The sequence below is a fragment of the Hemiscyllium ocellatum genome, chromosome 23 (genome assembly GCF_020745735.1).
Source record: "Hemiscyllium ocellatum isolate sHemOce1 chromosome 23, sHemOce1.pat.X.cur, whole genome shotgun sequence".
Lineage (NCBI taxonomy): Eukaryota > Metazoa > Chordata > Chondrichthyes > Orectolobiformes > Hemiscylliidae > Hemiscyllium > Hemiscyllium ocellatum.
In genome coordinates this window covers 32,572,775-32,593,673 of record NC_083423.1, presented here as the reverse complement: position 1 = coordinate 32,593,673, position 20,899 = coordinate 32,572,775, and positions in this window count along the sequence as shown.

Here is a 20,899-nt window from a genome sequence, read left to right as displayed (position 1 = left end):
GAACATGTAAGGACTCTAACTTCTCACCTTTAATGCATTGTCCGAGCTGAGGTGTCACCTTTCTTTTAACCTTAGGTTGTCCCATGAATGTGACTTGAAAGAAGTTCTGGGGTTTACATATTGATAAATCAAAACCTGCAACCCATTCTAAAAGATGAAAGACGTCACAGCAATCTAGGTTTGTTCAAGATATTGCATCAGTGTATGACATTATGATCTTTTACTATAAATTCTGTGTCCAATGGTTCTACATCACTAGCTACCTGACGAAGGAGCAGCGCTCTGAAAGCTTGTACTTCCAAATGAATTTGATGGACAATAACCTGGAGTTGTGTGATTTTTAACACTATTAATCCAGGCAGCCAAGTTCTAGGAGCCCAGGTTCAATTCCCACAAAGGCAGAAGGTGGAATTTGAATTAAATTAAAAAAAAATCTGTAATTAAGATTCTAATGATAACCATTGTCAACTGTCAAAAAAACCCATCTGATTCACTAATGTCCATCAGGGAAGGAAACTACCATCCTTACCTGGTCTAGCCTACATGTGACTGTAGACCACAAGGTGGTTGACTCTTAACTGATCTCTGGGCAATTAGGAAGAGCAGTAAATATTGTCCTAGCCAGCAACACCCTCATCCTATAAATGCATTAAAAAAAACTTTAACTCTGCTTTCTGTCCAAAGATGCATCCAGATCTGCGGAGTTATTCCACCATTTTCTAATTTGTTTCTGATTTCCAGCATCTGCAGTTCTTTTTGTTTTAGTTATTTTCGTAGGTCACTGGAAGACCCATCTCTTTTTAAAAGTTACTCGTCTCTGTGGCAATTATAAAAGTACTGCCAGCACCTCTAAGAAGAAACTGACACTAAAAATGAAGCACTTAAAAACAGACTGATTGAATGGAAACTAGTGCTATATTCCACTTTGTCAACCAACCAAACATGTCAAGAGTAAGGTTTAACACGGTTCATGCCATAACTATACCAATTTGCAGTATTAATTCACACTTCAAGTATTTCATCAACACAGCCCTAATCAATACAAATATGTTTGTTTGCCCTGCTGTAATAACTCTCCATCATTGTTACAGTTGCTGTTGTGGGAGCATACTGTGCACAAATTGCTTGCTACATTTCTTACACACAATGATTACATTTCCAGAGAGTTCCACAAGCTATAAAGCATTAATCCAGTATCCTGGGATTGTGAAATGTGTTATATAAATACAAGTCTTTCTTCATTAATCTCTCTGAATTCCTTACTTCCTCTAAAGTAGTAACAAAAATAAAAGTACTAATTATTTATGAAGAGAGTCTTGCAGTTTGGCTATCATTTATTTTCCACACCAGGACCCACTTAACTTATTGAAGCTACACTTTACCTGTACTGGTTTGAGTCACTAACAGGCTATTGAGTTGATTGACCAAAAAGTTAATTTTGACATCTGTTTCTTTTTGCAACTGTGCTGTTGTATGTATCAAAAGCATATAGTTTGGAGTTTATGAGCTAACAAACTCTTTGGAGCACGGAGAAAATGTAGAGTGTAAAGTTGATTGTGAAGTGAATGTAAGCAGGCAATCAGTGATGTGGTGCTTAAACCGAGAATATATTTGAAGAGGTTAACTCGCCAAGTTTGATTTCATTTAAATTGTGAGAATAAAAGCTGGTAGGTAGTGCTGACAGATAGCTGAAACCTATCATAAGTGATTCCTGCAGATTGTAGGAAGCTTCATGCATCTAGGATGACATCACATGTGAGACATTTGCCTGAACTCAGGTGTAGAAACTGGCAGTGTGCTGTCACAGGCAGGAAGCGGATGGCTTTCTGGAATGCACACATCCCAGGATGTAGTTAACCTTTAACAAAATTAAGTAATAAAAAAGGAAGTGATCATCATTTAACAGGGTGATAAGAGAAGACACCAGGCAGCTGTGTTGAATCAATATAGATACCCAGTGCTGAATAAATATGATCATAGCAGCAAATTGGAAAAAGGCAAACAAAGTACCTCTATGGTACTATGGAATCAAAAGGAATGGATAAAATTCAGAAATTCAATTGTACTGGGGTGGGGTGGTGGGGGTGGGGAGGGTACTCAAATTTAAGGGAATAGATGAGTACTTTTGTGGTCAAAACTCTATCTTCAATATTGTCTGACACCTGCTCTCTCATTCCCATCCCCTACACTCATGTGGTCAGGTGAAACACAGTGTAGAATATGGGAGGGAGAAGCAAACTTTGCAATGCTAAAGGCTAAATGAAAAATAATGAGGAAAGGTTGACAAAGAGTGAAGGATTTTCTAAATAAAAAAGACTAAAAGAATGTGTCGATAAAAGAAAAGCGTCCTGTCGGTAAGGAAGAGGCTACATAAATATTAAATGAGGGTACTTTAGTTAAACATGAGCATGACAGTGAGAATGAAAGCATAGAAGGGGAAAGTGTAGAATAGTTGAAGACGTTATTGCTCATTCAAGAAAAATGGTTGTATTTGAAAAGGCAAACAATTCTGATGATGTGTATTTTAAAACACTGAAAGTTATCAGATGTAATAACATATATTCTTACCAGTGCCAATGTAGTTTCTTAATATCTTATATTCTTACCAATACCAATCTTATTCTTAAATTGGAAAAGGGTTGATTCTCAAGTGTATACATAACCATTGATTAGGTTCCAGCTAGAATCTTGTCACGTTTTGGATCTCCTCCATTAAAGAGGATGTCAAGTGAGAGGATACGTGTATTCACTAAAACATTAGGAGTAAAACACTATTCTACAGGAACTCCAGTTTTCCTAATCACTCATCTTAACAGATTAAAAATAAATTATTGTTGAATTTTGATAAATGTTGAGGTGGTTTGACAATTAGAGGCTGTCAACATATTAGCCAAAGGGACAAAGAGAGAAATAGAGATTTTATTATGCAAATGATTATTTTGACAAAGAATGCCATGCCAGAAGCAATGGTTTCAATGTAGTGTGGAATAAATCTAAGTAGTTTTCCAAAGGGAAAGAGAAAATATGTGATAAAGAAACTAAAATGAAAGGGATTACTCTTTCAGAAAGAAAGACATATTTGGACCAAATTGTCATAACCCATGCTGGAAAATTTCAGATCCTGAAATTCCTTGGCTTTTGAATGACAAGAGACACAATTTCTGCACTGGGTAAAGTTTTCTCCCCAAACAACGCCATCTCTCCAGCTTCCTTCCTTTTTTCTTTACTTAGGACCGTTTTACTATCTTTTTCACAAGTTTTCCATCATTCTTAAGTATGTCTTTTCTGATGATATGGCAAAGTATCATTGGGATTATTTTTGATATTAAAAGCCTTATTGTTACCTTTCAGTTTAACTATCAGAAACATCTCCTGGCCAGTCACCCTAAACAAACCTGTGTGCAGTCAGAACTCTGCTGCTCATATTATAACTCACATCAGAACCTTTTCAGTCATCACTCAGTGCTTACTGACTGACTAATTCTTAATCCAGTAATACCTAACTTTTATAATTTTACAATTTTCTCTTCCTGCTGTTATATGCTTCCATTCCACAATCCTCTGTGTCCCTCCCTACATCTTTATACCTGTAATCTCCTCCTTGAATCCCTACGCCTCACTGTTTTTTTAAAATGTTCTATGCATTCTGCCCGAGTGTCCAAACATTTGATTATCTTCTTAAGTGACTTGGTATCAAATTTTACTTGGAAACACTCCTGTGCAGTGCCTCAGAATGTTTTGTTATATTGAAGCTATCAAATAGGTGAAAGTTATTACTTAGATTGGGATCTAATCTGGCCTAACAGTTGTACATAAAACATTACATTACTGTCTTATTTTCTAGCAATGCCAGTGTTTTACAAGTTGTATATCTGGTCATTCAACCCAGTTTGCAAGATGTTTCTCAGTTAACACACTTGTGCCTTGTAGCAGTTCATGAAGCACTGTTGTAGAAAGGGTAAAGTCACTAGTTACAAATGACAATTATGAAGTTGCATAAAATAATTCTCCTCAGCAAAGTAACATCTGGTAGGAACATTGCGACAAAGGACTGTGTGAATGAGAAATTGCAGAAATGTATTGTTACACTTGGAAGAGTTCTTTAAGTGGATGATTGTAACAGTGATGCATTAGCTGCCTTTGTTCCAAATGCTGAAGATGACAATTCTGTCAAAATGTAGCTATTATTAGCTGCATAGACAGTAAGTGCGTCACTTATTTGCTTTTATTATGTCGAACTATGGCTGAATGCACTATGATAGCACACGAGTTTTGAATCAGACTGAATTTCTCTTGTTATTTTTTATTGCCAAACTAGAACATGATTATAAGTATAATATGACAGTAATAGTGATTCAGTCCAATAAGACAATTCCCCATTGCTATTTCATTTAAGATGAGCCATTCTGTCACCAAAGTCACTGAAGAACAGTAATTTAAGTGACTCAGTGGATTTGCTTTCATCCAGGTTTTAGTCCAGTTCGCATTTGAGCAACTTTTAATCACTAAATTAGAATGGCCCATTTAGGTTGAGCAGCATAAATGTTGTTATTGTGTAAAGATACACTGTGGATGAAGAACACACATTTGCCACAATTAATGTTGAGATATTGTCAGTCAGCAAAGATGAGTGAATGGAACAGAGATGGCTTAGTTCCAAGACTGAAGCAAATATCTCCATACAACTGCATAAGAAGTCAAAATAAAGATATTAATAGGAAATTGGCCATTTGGCCAAGATGGCAACAGTAGAGTCGGCTGCATACAGGGTCCTGTGCCCAGGCATGCCCTCTTCATCTGCATTTCTTTTCTTTTTCTTTTTCATTCTTCTTTCTCAAACTTACCTGATAAAGAGAGCTCTTTGGCAGGAGGTGGCTTCAATGGGCTTCGGAGCAGCAACAGCGTATTCAGAGGTAGTGTGGCGACAGAGTCAGCCTGTGAAGCCTGGAGCAGGATTCTCACTACCGCGTGGAGTGGGCTCCTGGCAGCAGAATGATGTGAGTTTGGAAGCTTGGAAGAGGACACTTTCTATGGCATGGCGAATGCTAGGAAGCCAGGGGCAGGAAAAGTTGGACGCTCTTTAAGCTTTTTTTTATTCTATTCTAAGTTCATGTGAATGGCACCTCTGTACAGTGATGGCACACACTTTTCACTGTACTTTATATTGAATACATGTGACAGTAAAGGATATTCCACTCTAAATTAAGGGAAGCTGAGACATTTATAAAACTAAGTGAATAGTTTAATAACATGCTGTAAGAATTATATACCAAGGATATTAGAGAACACTGAAAAAGAAGAAAGAGAACATCTGTACTCATTACATTGTTATAACCAAAACCATCACACACCAACCATTGTCAAGCAAAATCTATTGTGAATAAAGAATTGTGGGAGAATGAAAAATAATGGTTCTGAGAAGTAGTAACTTCTCAGCTTCTTTATTTTAACAAAAATATCCTTTTTTTTCTGTCTTCTTTCTTTTCTGCCTTCCTCTCTAGATCTGAAGATTTTCTTTCCTGCTGGAATAGGGTGCCATTCATATTAGTTTTTTTTCCCCACACTGCCTCTCTCAACTGCATACATAAAAGACAGCAATATGAGTGAACTGCATGACTGAGAGGTATTTTCACAGCCAAATTTAACTCTGCCTTCATCTGCCATTTCCATTCAGTGGAAATCATTTGATAATACACAAGAGAAGAACTCTGGCATTCTCAATTCCCTAAACTGTGCATGGAGGTCAAATGTAGTATGCCAAAAGTTACATTGATAGAAGTGAAATAGTACATCAGAGATCAGGATTTTGAACCTAGGATCCTTCTTTAATTTGGCTTCACTACCTGCTAGTTTTGCAGAGCTACTTAGAAGCTTTTCTTGTTATACTTCACTTCCATAGGAGAAGATAATTTCCATCCTTTGTTTAAATAGGTTTATTCATATACAGCACGTTAATCAATTGTGGTAAACAAGGAATACCAAAAGAACATATTAACCATTAAAAGAGCTTATTTCCCTTTCACTCGGAGTCTGAAGAAACAATATTTTGAACTTACATAAGCTGCATTAAAAAAAAACTACAGGTTCTTTCCCGCTTGAAGGTGTGAGCATTCTTGCATTTATTAATTTCAGACATGAGTTCAAAGTGTCCATTCTCTTTCACTATTTTGTCTCATTCACCCTTTTCCAGACCTTTTGAATACTTCCAGAAACAAAACAAATCACAAGATAAGTCAAAGAGGAGTTTTGCTTTGTTTTAAAATGTCCAGGCAATCCCTGGGTTCTGAATGGGTTCTGTCCTTGAGTTCATTTGCAAGTTGATTTGTGCACAGATGCAAGCACAAGACATGGCAATGTAAACCCCTCATTCATAGGTGCAGGGAATGTTCTTAAGCTGGATCCACAAAATTATATCCCACATGAAACCACATTCGTAAGTAACCATAAATCGGACATTCATAAGTTGGGGACACCCTGTAAAATAAGCTTTTTTCTTAAATAAACAGAAACACATTGATCTGTTTGCTGCCAATTCTGTTATAAATCAGGTTTTAATACAATAAAACTCACAACTAAGCAGGAATTGAATTGGTTAAGCTGGAATACTGGAGGTAATCTTTGTGTAAATTCACCTCAAAGTCAATGGAAATAAGATCATACAGCATGCAAAATGAACTGCAGGTTTTATATTGCCCATTTCATGCAACCTCCCAAGACCAATTTATAACCCTCATTATGCTGTTAATGCTAATGAAATTGCAAATGTTAAAATGGTTGTTTCTTGGGGAAAAAAAAGTTGGCAATTTCCTTTCAATGTGATTATATTTAATGCATCTGAAGCAGTATCCACATTTAGCATCCAGGCAAATAATATTTCCATTTCCATTTAATTGTATGAGCAAAGGCCATGCCAGGACAAGGAAACCTCGACGTCAGCATACTCAGTGTCATCTTTTCATCTTATCTACTAGCTTTTTGACCTCTATTCATGTATTTTAAAGATTAAAAAGTACATGATGTCTTGTTAAACCAAGTTACAAAAAAATCACATTCAAAAATATATGTATATCTAAACCAGAAGCACCAGTTAATTGTGATGGATTGGAGGTGTCCTTGGCAGGAAAACTAACAAGATTTGGTATAATAAAGTACTGCTTCTACTGCATAATTACTCCTAGTCAACACTTTGTCAGTTTCCTTAAAGCTGCTTTTCACAATAATTATGGCTGGAAAGAAGCATATTTTATTCTTCTATTTTATAGAGAATTCTTTCTTCAGTCATTCTTTAAAAACTTAACTGAGTTAGATTTCAAAATGTAAATAGTTCAACTTGCATTCTACTCTTTATCTCATTTGAAATTATTCAGTGTCCACTGCTTGACAAGTATTAACTTGGTCAGTTACTCAAACTCTTGCCTTTGAATCCAGAATGGTAGCTTGAAGCCCATCTCCCAGGATTTAAATCTAGGCTAACATCCTGTTGAATGGAGGTAACTTCCTTTGGATTAGCTCTTAAATCAAGTTTCTATCAACTTGGGCAGATAAGTATTAAAGATCTCATGTTACCACTTAAAGAACACGGAATTCTCCCATTACCCTAACCAATCTTCTTTCAAATGATACCAAGAGAAATAATTTTCTTAAATGCATTTCCCTTTGTTGGAATCTTGAGTTTTTAAAATGTTATTGAATACAATTAATAGCTTTTGCGAGTACAAAGAACTTTGTGCTACTTCCATAGCACATGGATCAAGGATCTGGCCATTTGTCATTTTCCCAAATGCACTTGCTAAAAATGATTATTTTCCTTATTTCCTCTCTCCATGTCACCATGAGTTGTCCCTTTTGTCCCATTTAATGATTTATTCTGGGTGTCACATCAACCCGGTCTACATAGTCCATCTGCGTCTTGCTCAAATGCTCTTCAGTACGTGCCCCCATTGTGTTAAAGGTTTAGTTGGAGAGGAATTTCTTAAGTGTGTACAAGACAATTTTCTGATTCAGTATGTGGATGTCCCTACTACAGAAGGTGCAAAACTTGACCTACTCTTGGGAAATAAGGCAAGGAAGATGAATGAGGTGTCAGTGGGGGAGCACTTTGGGGCCAGCGACCATAATTCTATTAATTTTAAAATAGTGATGGAAAAGGATAGACCAGATCTAAAAGTTCTAAGTTGGAGAAAGGCCAATTTTGACAGTATTAGGCAAGAACTTTCGAATGCTGATTGGAGGCAGATGTTCGCAGGTCAAGGGATGGCTGGAAAATGGGAAGCCTTCAGGAATGAGATAGCAAGAATCCAGAAAAAGTATATTCCTGTCAGGGTGAAAGGGAAGGCTGGTAGGTATAAGGAATGCTGGATGACTAAAGAAATTGAGGGTTTGGTTTAAGAAAAAGAAGGAAGCATATGTCAGGTACAGACAGGATAGATCGAGGGAATCCTTAGAAGAGTATAAAGAAAGTAGGAGTATACTTAAAAGGGAAATCAGGAGGGCAAAACAGGGACATGAGATAGCTTTAGCAAATAGAATTAAGGAGAATCCAAAGGGTTTTTACAAATATATTAAGGGCAAAAAGGTAACTCGGGAGAGAATAGGGCCCCTCAAAGATAGGCAGCATCCAAGGAGCAGGAGAGTCGACATTTCAGGCATGAGCCAAAATCGGGCATCGGCTCATGCCCGAAACGTTGACTCTCCTGCTCCTTGGATGCTGCCTGACCTGCTGCGCTTTTCCAGCAACACATTTTCAGCTCTGATCTCCAGCATCTGCAGTCCTCACTTTCTCCTCTCAAAGATCAGCAAGGTGGCCTTTGTGTGGAGCCACAGAAAATGGGGGAGATACTAAATGAGTATTTTGCATCAGTATTTACTGTGGAAAAGGATATGGAAGATATAGACTATAAGAAAATAGATGCAGCAGGTCAAGCAGCATCCAAGGAGCACGAGAATCATGATTCTCGTGCTCCTTGGATGCTGCCTGACCTGCTGCGCCTTTCCAGCCACACATTTTCAGCTCTGATCTCCAGCATCTGCAATCCTCACTTTCTCCTATAGGGAAATAGATGGTGACATCTTGCAAAATGTCCAGATTACAGAGGAGGAAGTGCTGGATGTCTTGAAATGGTTAAAAGTGGATAAATCCCCAGGACCTAATCAAATGTACCCGAGAACTCTGTGGGAAGCTAGAGAAGTGATTGCTGAGCCTCTTGCAGGGATATTTGTATCAGCGATAGTCACAGGTGAGGTGCCAGAAGACTGGAAGTTGGCAAATGTGGTGCCATTGTTTAAGAAGGACGGTAAAGACAAGCCAGTTAACTATAGACTGGTGAGCCTGACCTCAGTGGTGGGCAAGTTGTTGGAGGGAATCCTGAGGCACAAGATGTACATGTATTTGGAAAGGCAAGAACTGATTCGGGATAGTCAACATGGCTTTGTGCATGGGAAATCATGTCTCACAAACTTGATTGAGTTTTTTGAGCAGTAGGTGTGATCTATATGGACTTCAGTAAGGCGTACGATAAGGTTCATCATGGGAGACTGATTAGCAAGGTTAGATCTCATGGAATAAAGGGAGATCTAGCCATTTGGAAACAGAACTGGCTCAAAGGTAGAAGACAGAGAGTGGTGGTGGAGAGTTGTTTTTCAGACTGGAGGCCTGTGACCAGTGGAGTGTCACAAGGATCGGTGTTGGGTCCTCTACTTTTTGTCATTTACATAAATGATTTGGATGTGAGCATAAGTACAGTTAGTAAGTTTGCAGATGACACCAAAATTGGAGGTGTAGTGGACAGCAAAGAGGGTTACCTCAGGATCTGGACCAGATGGGCAAATGGGCTGAGAAGTGGCAGATGTGAGGTGCTGCATTTTGGGAAAGCGAATCTTAGCAGGATTTATATACTTAATGGTAAGGTCCTAGGGAGTGTTGCTGAACAAAGAGACCTTGAAGTGCAGGTTCATAGCTCCTTGAAAGTGGAATCACAGGTAGATAGGATAGTGAAGAAGGTGTTTGGTATGCTTTCCTTTATTGGTCAGAGTATTGAGTACAGGAATTGCATGTTGCAGCTGTACAGGACATTGGTTAGGCCGCTGTTGGAATACTGCATGCAATTCTGATCTCCTTCCTATCAGAAAGATGTTGTGAAACTTAAAAGGGTTCAGAAAAAAATTACAAGGATGTTGCTGGGGTTGGAAGATCTGAGCTAAAGGGAGAGGCTGAACAGGCTGGGGCTGTTTTCCCTGGAGCGTCAGAGGCTGAGGGGTGACCTTATAGAAGTTTACAAAATTATGAGGTGCATTGATAGAATAAATAGGCAAAGTCTTTTCCCTGGGGTCGGGGAGTCCAGAACTAGAGGGCATAGGTTTAGGGTGAGAGGGGAAAGGTATAAAAGAGACCTAAGGGGCAACGTTTTCACGCAGAGGGTGATACGTGTATGGAACGAGCTGCCAGAGGATGTGGTGGAGGTTGGTACAATTGCAACATTTAAGAGGCATTTGGATGGGTATATGAATAGGAAGGATTTGGAGATGCTGGCAGGTGGGACTAGATTGGTTTGGGATATCTGGTCGGCATGGACGGATTGGACCAAAGGGTCTGTTTCCATGCTGTACATCTCTATGACTCTAAGTAGCAGATGGGACATCATTGCCAAACCATCTAATATGTCAAGACATGTATGGGTGAATTCATGTTCTCACAGTGGAGAACTCAATTACTGTAGAATGTAAATTGGATAATCAGGCTTAAGTGTTGATCAGTAGAGTTCACATGTAATTTCCAGGATGGTCGTGGATGATAGCAAATTTTCCTCTTCCTATGCTCAATGAACTGATATATTTTGGATAGTTTAAATGTTTTGCTTTCCACTTACTTGCAGGTGACACCAAAATTGGAGGTGTAGTGGACAACAAAGAAGGTTATTTCAGATTATAACAAGATCTTGATCAGATCAGCCAAAGGGCTGAGGTGTGGCAGGTGGAGTTTAATTTAGATAAATGCAAAGTGCTGCACTTTAGGAAAGCAAATCAGAGCGGGACTTATACACTTAATGGTAAGATCCTCGGGACTGTTGCTGAAGAAAGACACCTTGGAGTGCAGGTTTATAGCTCCTTGAAAGTAGAGTCACAGGTAGATAAGATTGTGAAGAAGGCGTTTTTTATTTTCCTATATTGACCAGAGCCCTGAGTATAGGAGTTGGGAGGTCATGTTGCGGCCACTTTTGGAATACTGGGTGCAATTCCGGTCTTCTTCCTATCAGAAGGGTGTTGTGAAACTTGAACATGTTCAGAAAAGATTCAGAAAAGGATGCTGCCAGGGTTGGAGGATTTAAGCTATAGGGAGGGGTTGTTTTCCCTGGAGCATCAGATGTTGAGGGGTGACCTCATAGAGGTTTAAAAAATCATGAGGGGCATGGATAGGATAGATAGACAAAGTCTTTTCCCTGGGGTTGGGGAGTCCAGAACTAGAGGGCATAGGTATACACAATAGACAATAGACACTAGGTGCAGGATTAGGCCATTCTGCCCTTCAAGCCTGCACCACCATTCATTATGATCATGGCTGATCATCCTCAGGAAGTATCCTGTTCCTGTCTTATCTCCATAACCCTTGATTCCACTATCCTTGAGAGCTATATCCAACTCTTTCTTTAACAAATCCAGAGCCTGGGCCTCCACTGCCCTCTGGGGCAGAGCATTCCACACAGCCACCACTCTCTGGGTGAAGAAGCTTTTCCTTATCTCTGTCCTAAATTGCCTACCCCGTATTTTTAAGCTGTGTCCACTGGTTCGGCATTCACCCATCAGCGGGAACATGTTTCCTGCCTCCAGAGGGTCCAATTCTTTAATAATCTTATACGTCTCAATCAGATCCCCTCTCAGTCTTCTAAACTCAAGGGTATACAAGCCCAGTCACTCCAATCTTTCAACATAAGATAGTCCTGTCATTCCAGGAATTGACCTCGTGAACCTACGCTGCACTCCCTCAATAGCCAGAATGTCTTTCCTCAAATTTGGAGACCAGAACTGCACACAATATTCCAGGTGCGGTCTCACTAGGGCCCTGTACAGCTGCAGAAGAATCTCTTTCCTTCTATACTCAATCTGTCTTGTTATGAAGGCCAGCATGCTATTAGCTTTCTTCAAAACCTGCTGTACCTGCATACTTGCCTTCATTGACTGGTGTACAAGAACACCGAGATCTCTTTGTACTGCCCCTTTACCTAACTTGACTCCATTTAGGTAATAATTTGCCTTCCTGTTCTTGCCACCAAAGTGGATCACCATACATTTATCCACATTAAACTGCATCTGCCATGCATCTGTCCACTCACCTAACCTGTCCAGGTCACCCTGTAATCTCCTAACATTCTCCTCACATTTCACCCTGCCACCCAGCTTTGTATCATCAGCAAATTTGCTCATGTTACTATTAATACCATCTTCTATATCATTTATACATATTGTAAAAAGCTGCAGTCCCAGCACTGATCCCTGCGGTACCCCACTGGTCACCGACTGTCATTCCGAAAGGGAACCGTTTATCACTACTCTTTGTTTCCTGTCAGCCAACCAATTTTCAATCCAAGTCAGTACTTTGCCCCCAGTACCTTCCCCCCTCCCCAATTTTGCTCACTAACCTCCTATGTGGGACTTTATCAAAATCTTTCTGACAGTCCAGGTACACTGCATCCACTGGATCTCCCTTGTCCATCTTCAGAGTTACATCCTCAAAAATTTCCAGAAGATTAGTCAAGCATGATTTCCCCTTCATAAATCCATGCTGACTCTGACCTATCCTGTTACTGCTATCCAGATGTGTCATAATTTCATCCTTTATAATTGACTCCAGCATCTGCCCCACCACTGAGGTCAGACTAACTGGTCTATAATATCCTGCTTTCTCTCTCGCTCCTTTCTTAAAAAGTAGTACAACATTAGCCACCCTCCAATCCGCAGGAACTGATCCTGATTCTAAGATTTAGGGTGAGACTGGAAAGATATAAAAGGGACCTAAGCAGCAAATCTTTCACGCAGAGGGTGGTACATGTATGGAATGGGCTGCCAGATGAAGTGGTGGTGGCTGGTACAATTGCACTATTTAAAAAGCATCTGATGGGTATATGAATAGGAAGGGTTTAGAGGGATATGGGCAGGGTGCTGGCAGGTGGAACTAGATTAGTTTGCATGCTGTACATTTCTACAACTTTGTGACTCTACGTGTCCCTTGAATTAGAGAACCATTTCTTTAAAGATAGGATTCCATCACTTGTGTTTAAAAACCTCAATCATAAAGCATTTGCAAGCAGAATCAGTTGACCTCCATTAACACAGAACTCTTCTTTACTTACCTTTGTGAGTAGGTCTTTTGTCATGAGGTTTTCAGGCCACACATGCAGGTTTTGTTTCAAGACAAACTAGTCAAAGAGAAGACAAAGTCAAGAACTGTCTTCAAGCTTAAGCTTCTGTAGAAACCTGTGTATTACAGATTCATACTATATGGAACCAAACAAGATAATTTGAGATACACCAGGTTCAGAGTTTATTGTTACATTGCCAGAACACTGTTATATATAATGTGTTTTTTTCTTCATTCTGATGTGATGCGACTCCAACTTTGCCGTTAATTTTCCTGTAGCTGATAACATAATTATCAAGTTGTTCCAGGGTCCTAAAGCCATAACATTACACTCTTCACCAGCTTATCCCCTTCAAAAACATTGATTAAGACTTTTATACGTTCTCACATGGTTTACTTAGGTTGCTACTTTTTCCAACATTTACTGTACATTTTGTCCTTATCTTCCACACCCCCCCCAAAGTCTTTGACTTGATTCATCTGTGGCAATAGGTCGGTAAGAAAAGTCCACCATAAGGCATAGAAACATATGAGGTAAAGTCGGTGAACTTTCTTTCTCTCTCCAGGTTTCAATTAGTCAAAACGTGTGGTGCTGGAAAAGCACAGCAGATCAGGCAGCAATCGAGGGACAGCACTTTCAACATTTCGGGCATAAACCCTTCATCAGCGAGGGGGTGGGCAAGGTAGCTAGGAATGCGATAGGTAAATGCAATTTAGGGGCAATAGTGTGAGGGTAGAGGGGAGGGTGGACTGTATAAGTGAAAAGGAAGATGGACAGGTAGGACAGGTCAAAAGGGCGGTGCTAAGTTGCAGGATTGGATCTGGGATGAGGTGGGGGAGGGGAAATAAGGAAATGGGTGAAGATGCTGTGTGGTTGAAGGGTGCGACAAAAGTAATACAATTGTCAACAAGGTTTTCAAAAATATTCTATGGAATCCCTGGCACGAAATGGCACTTACAGACTTGTGCTCTACAATTGTTATGCCTAAGTGTACTTGGTGAACCTTCTGAAGTGTATCATTCTGCCATGAATGATTAGATTAGATTAGACTTACAGTGTGGAAACAGGCCCTTCGGCCCAACAAGTCCACACCGACCCGCCGAAGCGCAACCCACCCATACCTCTACATTTATCCCTTACCTAACACTACGGGCAATTTAGCTTGGCCAATTCACCTGACCCGCACATCTTTGGACTGTGGGAGGAAACCGGAGCACCCGGAGGAAACCCACGCAGACACGGGGAGAACGTGCAAACTCCACACAGTCAGTCGCCTGAGTCGGGAATTGAACCTGGGTCTACAGGCGCTGTGAGGCAGCAGTGCTAACCACTGTGCCACCGTGCCGCCCCGAATGAACGAGGAATCACCAGCTGATCATCTAAAACCAGCAAATCCTCAATGGTTGAGACGTGTTGTGTGTGTTTGAAGCATGTCTTTATAGCATGGGCTATGAACTGAGATCCAGACCATCCTTGAGTGTAAGACTTGGGAACAATGAAGACTAAGATCTATCTTTCATTTAAAGATGAGAATAGTCAAGATAATGCTGTTGTCTGATCATTTGAGTGCACATCAGTCCCAAAATCATTATTGTCAGACATTTTTATATATATAAAATGTGACCCTGGAGAGATCATCTGCCAATCTCTGATATTTGCCTTGGACAAACTACATCTTGTGTGAAAATCTCATCAGTCTGAAGTGCAATTGTTCTATACAAGGAGGCATTTTCACTAACTATTTTATCCAGTAAAATGACCAAAGATTAATGATCAGCCTTAATTATGACCTTTAGGCCCAAACGTAATCAGAAAAATGTTCACTTAACCACGAAAGCCTCTCTTTTTGATGACAGCTTACTGGGTTTCTGTATCCAATAACACTCTTAAGTGTAATGTATGGGTTTTTGATATCCTTTCAGCTGTTTCTGAAATAGAACTACCCAAAAGCCAGTGACTGAGGCATTTGCAATAATAATTGTGGGATATAATGGATTGTAGTAGGCTAAGATATCGGTGGGGGTCAACATGTCTTTAACCTTCTGAAAGACCATCTGTTGCTGTACAGACCAACACAAAGCTTGTGTCTTCCTTTTAAGATTTATCAATGGTTCTGAAGGTGTGGAGGAACAGAGCCAAACCATTCACCTTATCCAGAAACAGTTGCAGATTGTGCACTAACTTAGGAGTTGCTGTTCATCATACTCTTATCCTCGTTGATGATGTGACCTAGAAAATAAATAGAATCTCAAGAAAATTCATAATTGTCATTCAGTGTAAGACCCGCTGCTTGAAAACATTTCAGGCCATCATGTAATCTCCGATTATGGAGCTGCTTAGTTTCAGAATACATCAGGATATTGTCCATGTGATGCATGATGCTATCTAATCTGTTTAAAATATTGGATGAAGTGCATTGGAAAGACTCGTGAAGAAGAACTGATACCAAACGGTGGTCTGTCACAACACCGTCTACTGAAAGAGCAATAAAGATAGTGAGAAGTTGAGAAATCTCAACCAGAGAGACCTGTCGAAACTTACTATTGGCATTTGAATTTTTAAATATTCTCCCAGTGGGAAAGTTTCAGCCAAACTTTCACTGTACAAAACTGAACATAAGAAGAATTTCTATAGCAACTGTTTTATTGAGTTGTGTGAAATCCACATAAATTTGTATTGAGCCATTGCACTTGGGAACTGTGACCAGACTGCAATAACATTCTGTAGATTCAGTCGCGAGGGAGATATCTCAGTAAGTCATGCCAATCTTTAAATCGGTTTTTCTTTGATATTCATCAGACGTACACCTTGAATAAATTCCAGTGAGTTACTTATGAAAAAAAAAGGATTATTAACCACTTTACTTGAACACTGTTCCAAATACTTGAGATTTCTTGAGTCATCTATTCATTTCTGATAAAATCGCCTCCCACCTTTCTTTAGTTTACAGATTCCCTGTTCAACATTGGCATGTTTAGGGTCTTAAGCATATACACTTCTGGTAGAGCAATCTTGATTCCAATATTCTTTAATGTCAAGCTTTTGCATCTAAAAATCTTCAGCTCACATTCTCCTCTGTCTCACCTCATTCTCTTGCCTTGTCTCTAGCTGTCTACAACAAAGCTACAAATCATTTTTAGGAGTCACCCTAGTAGAGTTTTAGAGTCTTTTAGGCAACACACAACAGTTCACCTGAACTCTCAAGGACATGTTTTCTCTCTGCAGTCTACTTATTCTAAAACCTAAAAATAAACTGCTTGAACATAGAACCAGCCCTAGGAACCTCCTCATCCTAAACTTAACATTTTAACCATTTTTTTATTCTTTAGCCAATAGGAATATTGGTTATATGATCATTTATGGGACAAAGTTGTATTTTTTTAACAAGAAATCAGATGTCAGACATGTTTTTTAAGACCACTAATACCACGAAATAAAATAAAGTCATTTATCCCCAAAAGCGCATGTCTATTGCAGTGGTGTGACTTGTAGAGTCACAGTCATACACCATGGAAACAGACCCTTCGGTCCAACTTGTCTATGCCCACCAGATATCCCAATCTAATGTAGTCCTATTTGCCAACATTTGGTCCATACCCCTCTAAACCCTTCCTGTTCATATACCCATCCAAATGTCTTTTAAACGTCATACCTGTATCAGTCTTTACCAGCTCCTCTGGCAGCTTGATCCAAACACATACCCACCCTCTGCATGAAGAAGGTACCTCTCAGATCCTTCGAAAATCTTTCCCCTCTCGCCTTAAACCTATGCTCTCTCATTTTGTACTTCCATCTTAGGAAAAATACCTTGGTTATTCACCTCATCCACGCCCCTCATGATTTTATAAACCTCTATAAGGTCACGCCTCCGTCTCTGATGCTGCAGGTAAAAAAGCCCCAGACTATTCAGCCACTCCCTGTAACTCAAACCCTTTGGTCACTGTCCAATACCTGCTCTTGTAGCCATTATCTTTAAATGGTGAGTCCAAGTCAGTTCCAGTCAATGTACCCCTAGGTCTCATTGTTCAGCAACATTAACTGTATAAGAGTTGCCCTTGGTTTTCCTGACCAAAATACAACACTTCATATTTATCTAAATTAAAATCCATCTGCCACTGCGCAGATGGCCTATCTGATCAAGGCTCATCGATACTATGAGATAATCTTCTTCACCTACCACAACACCACCAATTTTGGTGTCATCTGCAAACTTACTAGCCATGCCTCCTGCTTTGTACTGGATTTGCACGATGCTGCCTGAACTGCTGTGCTCTTCCAGCACCATTAATCCAAAATCTGGTTTCCAGCACCTGCAGTCATTGTTTTTACCCGGTGATGTTTATTGTTGAGCAAGAGATTTTTGGATGCAAAACCCGAGAATTAAAATAATATTGTAACCAGGACTGATCTAACCAGAAGTGTGTACTTAAGACCCTAGATGGACAAATGCTGAATGGGGAGTCTGAAACTATAAGAAGGTAGGAGGTAATTTGAAGGGTCAATGTTTGCCAGAAATGAATAGAAGGCTCAAGAAATCTCAAATATGGGTTATATCAGTGATTTACTCCTCCAACTTCGGACAATTATTAATCTATTTCTAGAGTTAGTGAACATGTACATTGGACTTTATAATAAGCCTAATCAAAAAGATAATGTGAAGTATTTCTGTCAACATTGTCTCATAAAGGATATAAGATCTTATTTGCAAAATGTTGCCATTTATAAAGCGAATAAGGACTTTCTGGGTACATTACATTTTACATTATTTCAGTGGAGCGAATTGCAAAGTAAAATTTGGAATAATACAAATATATTTCAACGAGCTCTTGAACAAACAGTTAACTGTCACATGAATCATCAAACTGTATATATAGAGAGAGCAAAATAATTGTTTCCTGCAGATGCTGGTTAAAAAATGAAATTCATGCTTCTCTTTGAATATACTTTCTGTAGAAGAACAACACTCCTTTCTCTCATGAAGGTCATAAAGTGAGTTAATATGCCAGTACCACCTCTAATTTTGCAAAATGTAACTGAGTTAAGTTATTGGTTTTAGTGGAAGACATGTTGTCAAGCAGGAACAATTTTTAAAAATAGACATTTGTAGCAATAGAATATTGATTGCTTGAAATGAATTAGCAATAGGATTGTCACCATTATTATTTCATTGATTTGTATTTTCAATATGGAATTAATTTGGCTTTCGCATGAGTTATCGTTAGTATTTAGCAAAATAGTTGATTTGGAAGATACAAGTGTTTTTGAAGTTGCTGATGAAGTGAACATAAAAGAAGTTGAAACAAAAATGAAAAGAAGCGAAGTAATGGGGTAACACTCGTAGTTTCTAGCTGTCAAAACTTTACATTAAGTAGCTTGGAGAGAACCTAAATAGATTCATAGTTGGTGTAATTTCACAGCACAAAATCTTAAAGAATTTCACAGAAACTGTCAATTTTAATGAAAGGCCACTCTTATCCAGCAGCAGTGCTTTTCGTAGAGGACCACTACAACATAAGGTCAAGAGCAGCAGATACTTGGAAACACCACGATCTGCAAGTTCCCCTCAAAGCCAGTCACCATCCCAATTTGGAAATATATCACCTTCAGCATTGCTGAGTCAAAATCCTGGAATTCCACCTCTATTCATGCATATATCTAATTCAAATGGACTGTAGCAACTCAAGAAGGGAACTCCCCACCACCTTCTCAGGAACAATTCAGAATGGGCAATAAACACTGGCTCAGTCAGCAATACCTACATCCCATGAATGAAAGACATTGGAAGTGGCGTTACTGTTACTACTTGCGCTACTGTACAAAAACATCTATGCAGCAAAATTTACCACTTCTTCCCAAGGAGTTGAATAGATTTGGTGTTAAAGTTCCAAGTTAAATGGGAGAAAGATTTGCCCCAGTGTTAGATAAAGCAGTATGCCTATTGATGATTAAACAAATATTGGGGTTTGTTTTTATATTCATTGATGGTATATGAGCATGACTGGCTAGGATGGCATTAATTACTTTGTAGATGTGTTAAAACTCACCCTCATTGTTTTAGGTTTTGTAAACTGCATGAGATGGCAGATCTCCTTCCCTAAAGAGCAATAATGAATGGCATGCATTTTACAACAATCAACAATGGTTATGTGATTGCTATTAGATTAGATTCCATAGATTGTGGAAACAGGCCCTTCGGCTCAACAAGTCGACACCGACTCTCTGGAGAGTAACCCACCCAGACCCATTTCCCTCTGACTAATACACCTAACACTATGGACAATTTAGCATGGCCAATTCACCTGACCTGTACATCTTTGGACTGTGGGAGGAAACCAGAAGATACCCGCACAGACACAGGGAGAATGTGCAAACTCCTCACAGACAGTTGCTGATGGCTGAAATCGAACCTAGGTCCCTAAGACTATGAGGCATCCGTGCTAACCACTGAGCCACCATGTCACCCTTAATGTAGCTTTTTAATTCCAGAGTCTTATTGCAATTACATTTTACCATCTACCATGTTAGGATTTGAAGCCATGCCTTCAGAATATTAGCATGGGGTTCTGGATTACTCGTCCAGAGATGCCCTACTCTACCTTGATGTAATGACAATCAGTGTAGGATACTTGAAGTATATCAACAACCACATTTGGAAACCAGCATGCACTTGTGAACCTTAAAAGCAAATTGGTAGCATTTATGGAACATCAATTGCTGCTGTTGTGTTAGACCCTTTTGTTTTATTTGCCAAGATACGAAAGAAGTGGGAGGTGCAGACATTGTCAGTGGGTATCAGAAATCTCACTAAATGAGTTCAGCCACTTTTTTGCAACAAACACCAAAGTGTCGTAACATACAAAATATAAAGGGCTGTATTTACTGGATTGTAAAATTCATTTTTTTTCTGGAAAAGTTAAAGTTGCAGAGCCTCTCAAGATTTAAAGGTTCTGCCCATGTATTTCTGAACTAATTCCTTTCAAAATTCGAACAGACATTATAGTCCAGCAAATGTTCCATTTAAAAGTAACATCATGAGCATATTTTCCTTAAATTTGGTTTAGAGCACAAAAATAAACTATTTGATGAAATTAGTCCATATGTGTGTTTATACACTTGGACCTTCTTGCAGCTGTCTCCATCGAACCTTATGATAATATTCTTTTCTTCAGTTCTCCATTAGTGTTTTTCCAGCTTGCCCTTAAAAGCATCTGTAGTCACTATAACTGCTCCTTGTGGTCATTAGTTCAATATTCTTTCACTCTCGGTGTAAAGATGTTTCTTCTGAGTTCTCTCTTGGATCTATTGGTAATTATTATGAGGAGTATTTTCCTAGCCACTTGAAGACAGGTTTGACATGGGTGTGTAGGTGGGTCTTGGAGCACCAGGAAAACCTGAAACACAAAGTTAAGCCAGTTTGCAGTTGTGTTTCAATCTTGGGTTGCTTTTCTTGGAGGTGGAAAGTGCAATGTCAAGAAACCATACAGTTATGGAGGGAAGGAAATTAAGGTCTGAGATCCAAAAATGATCCTACTGCCTGCAGCGCCATT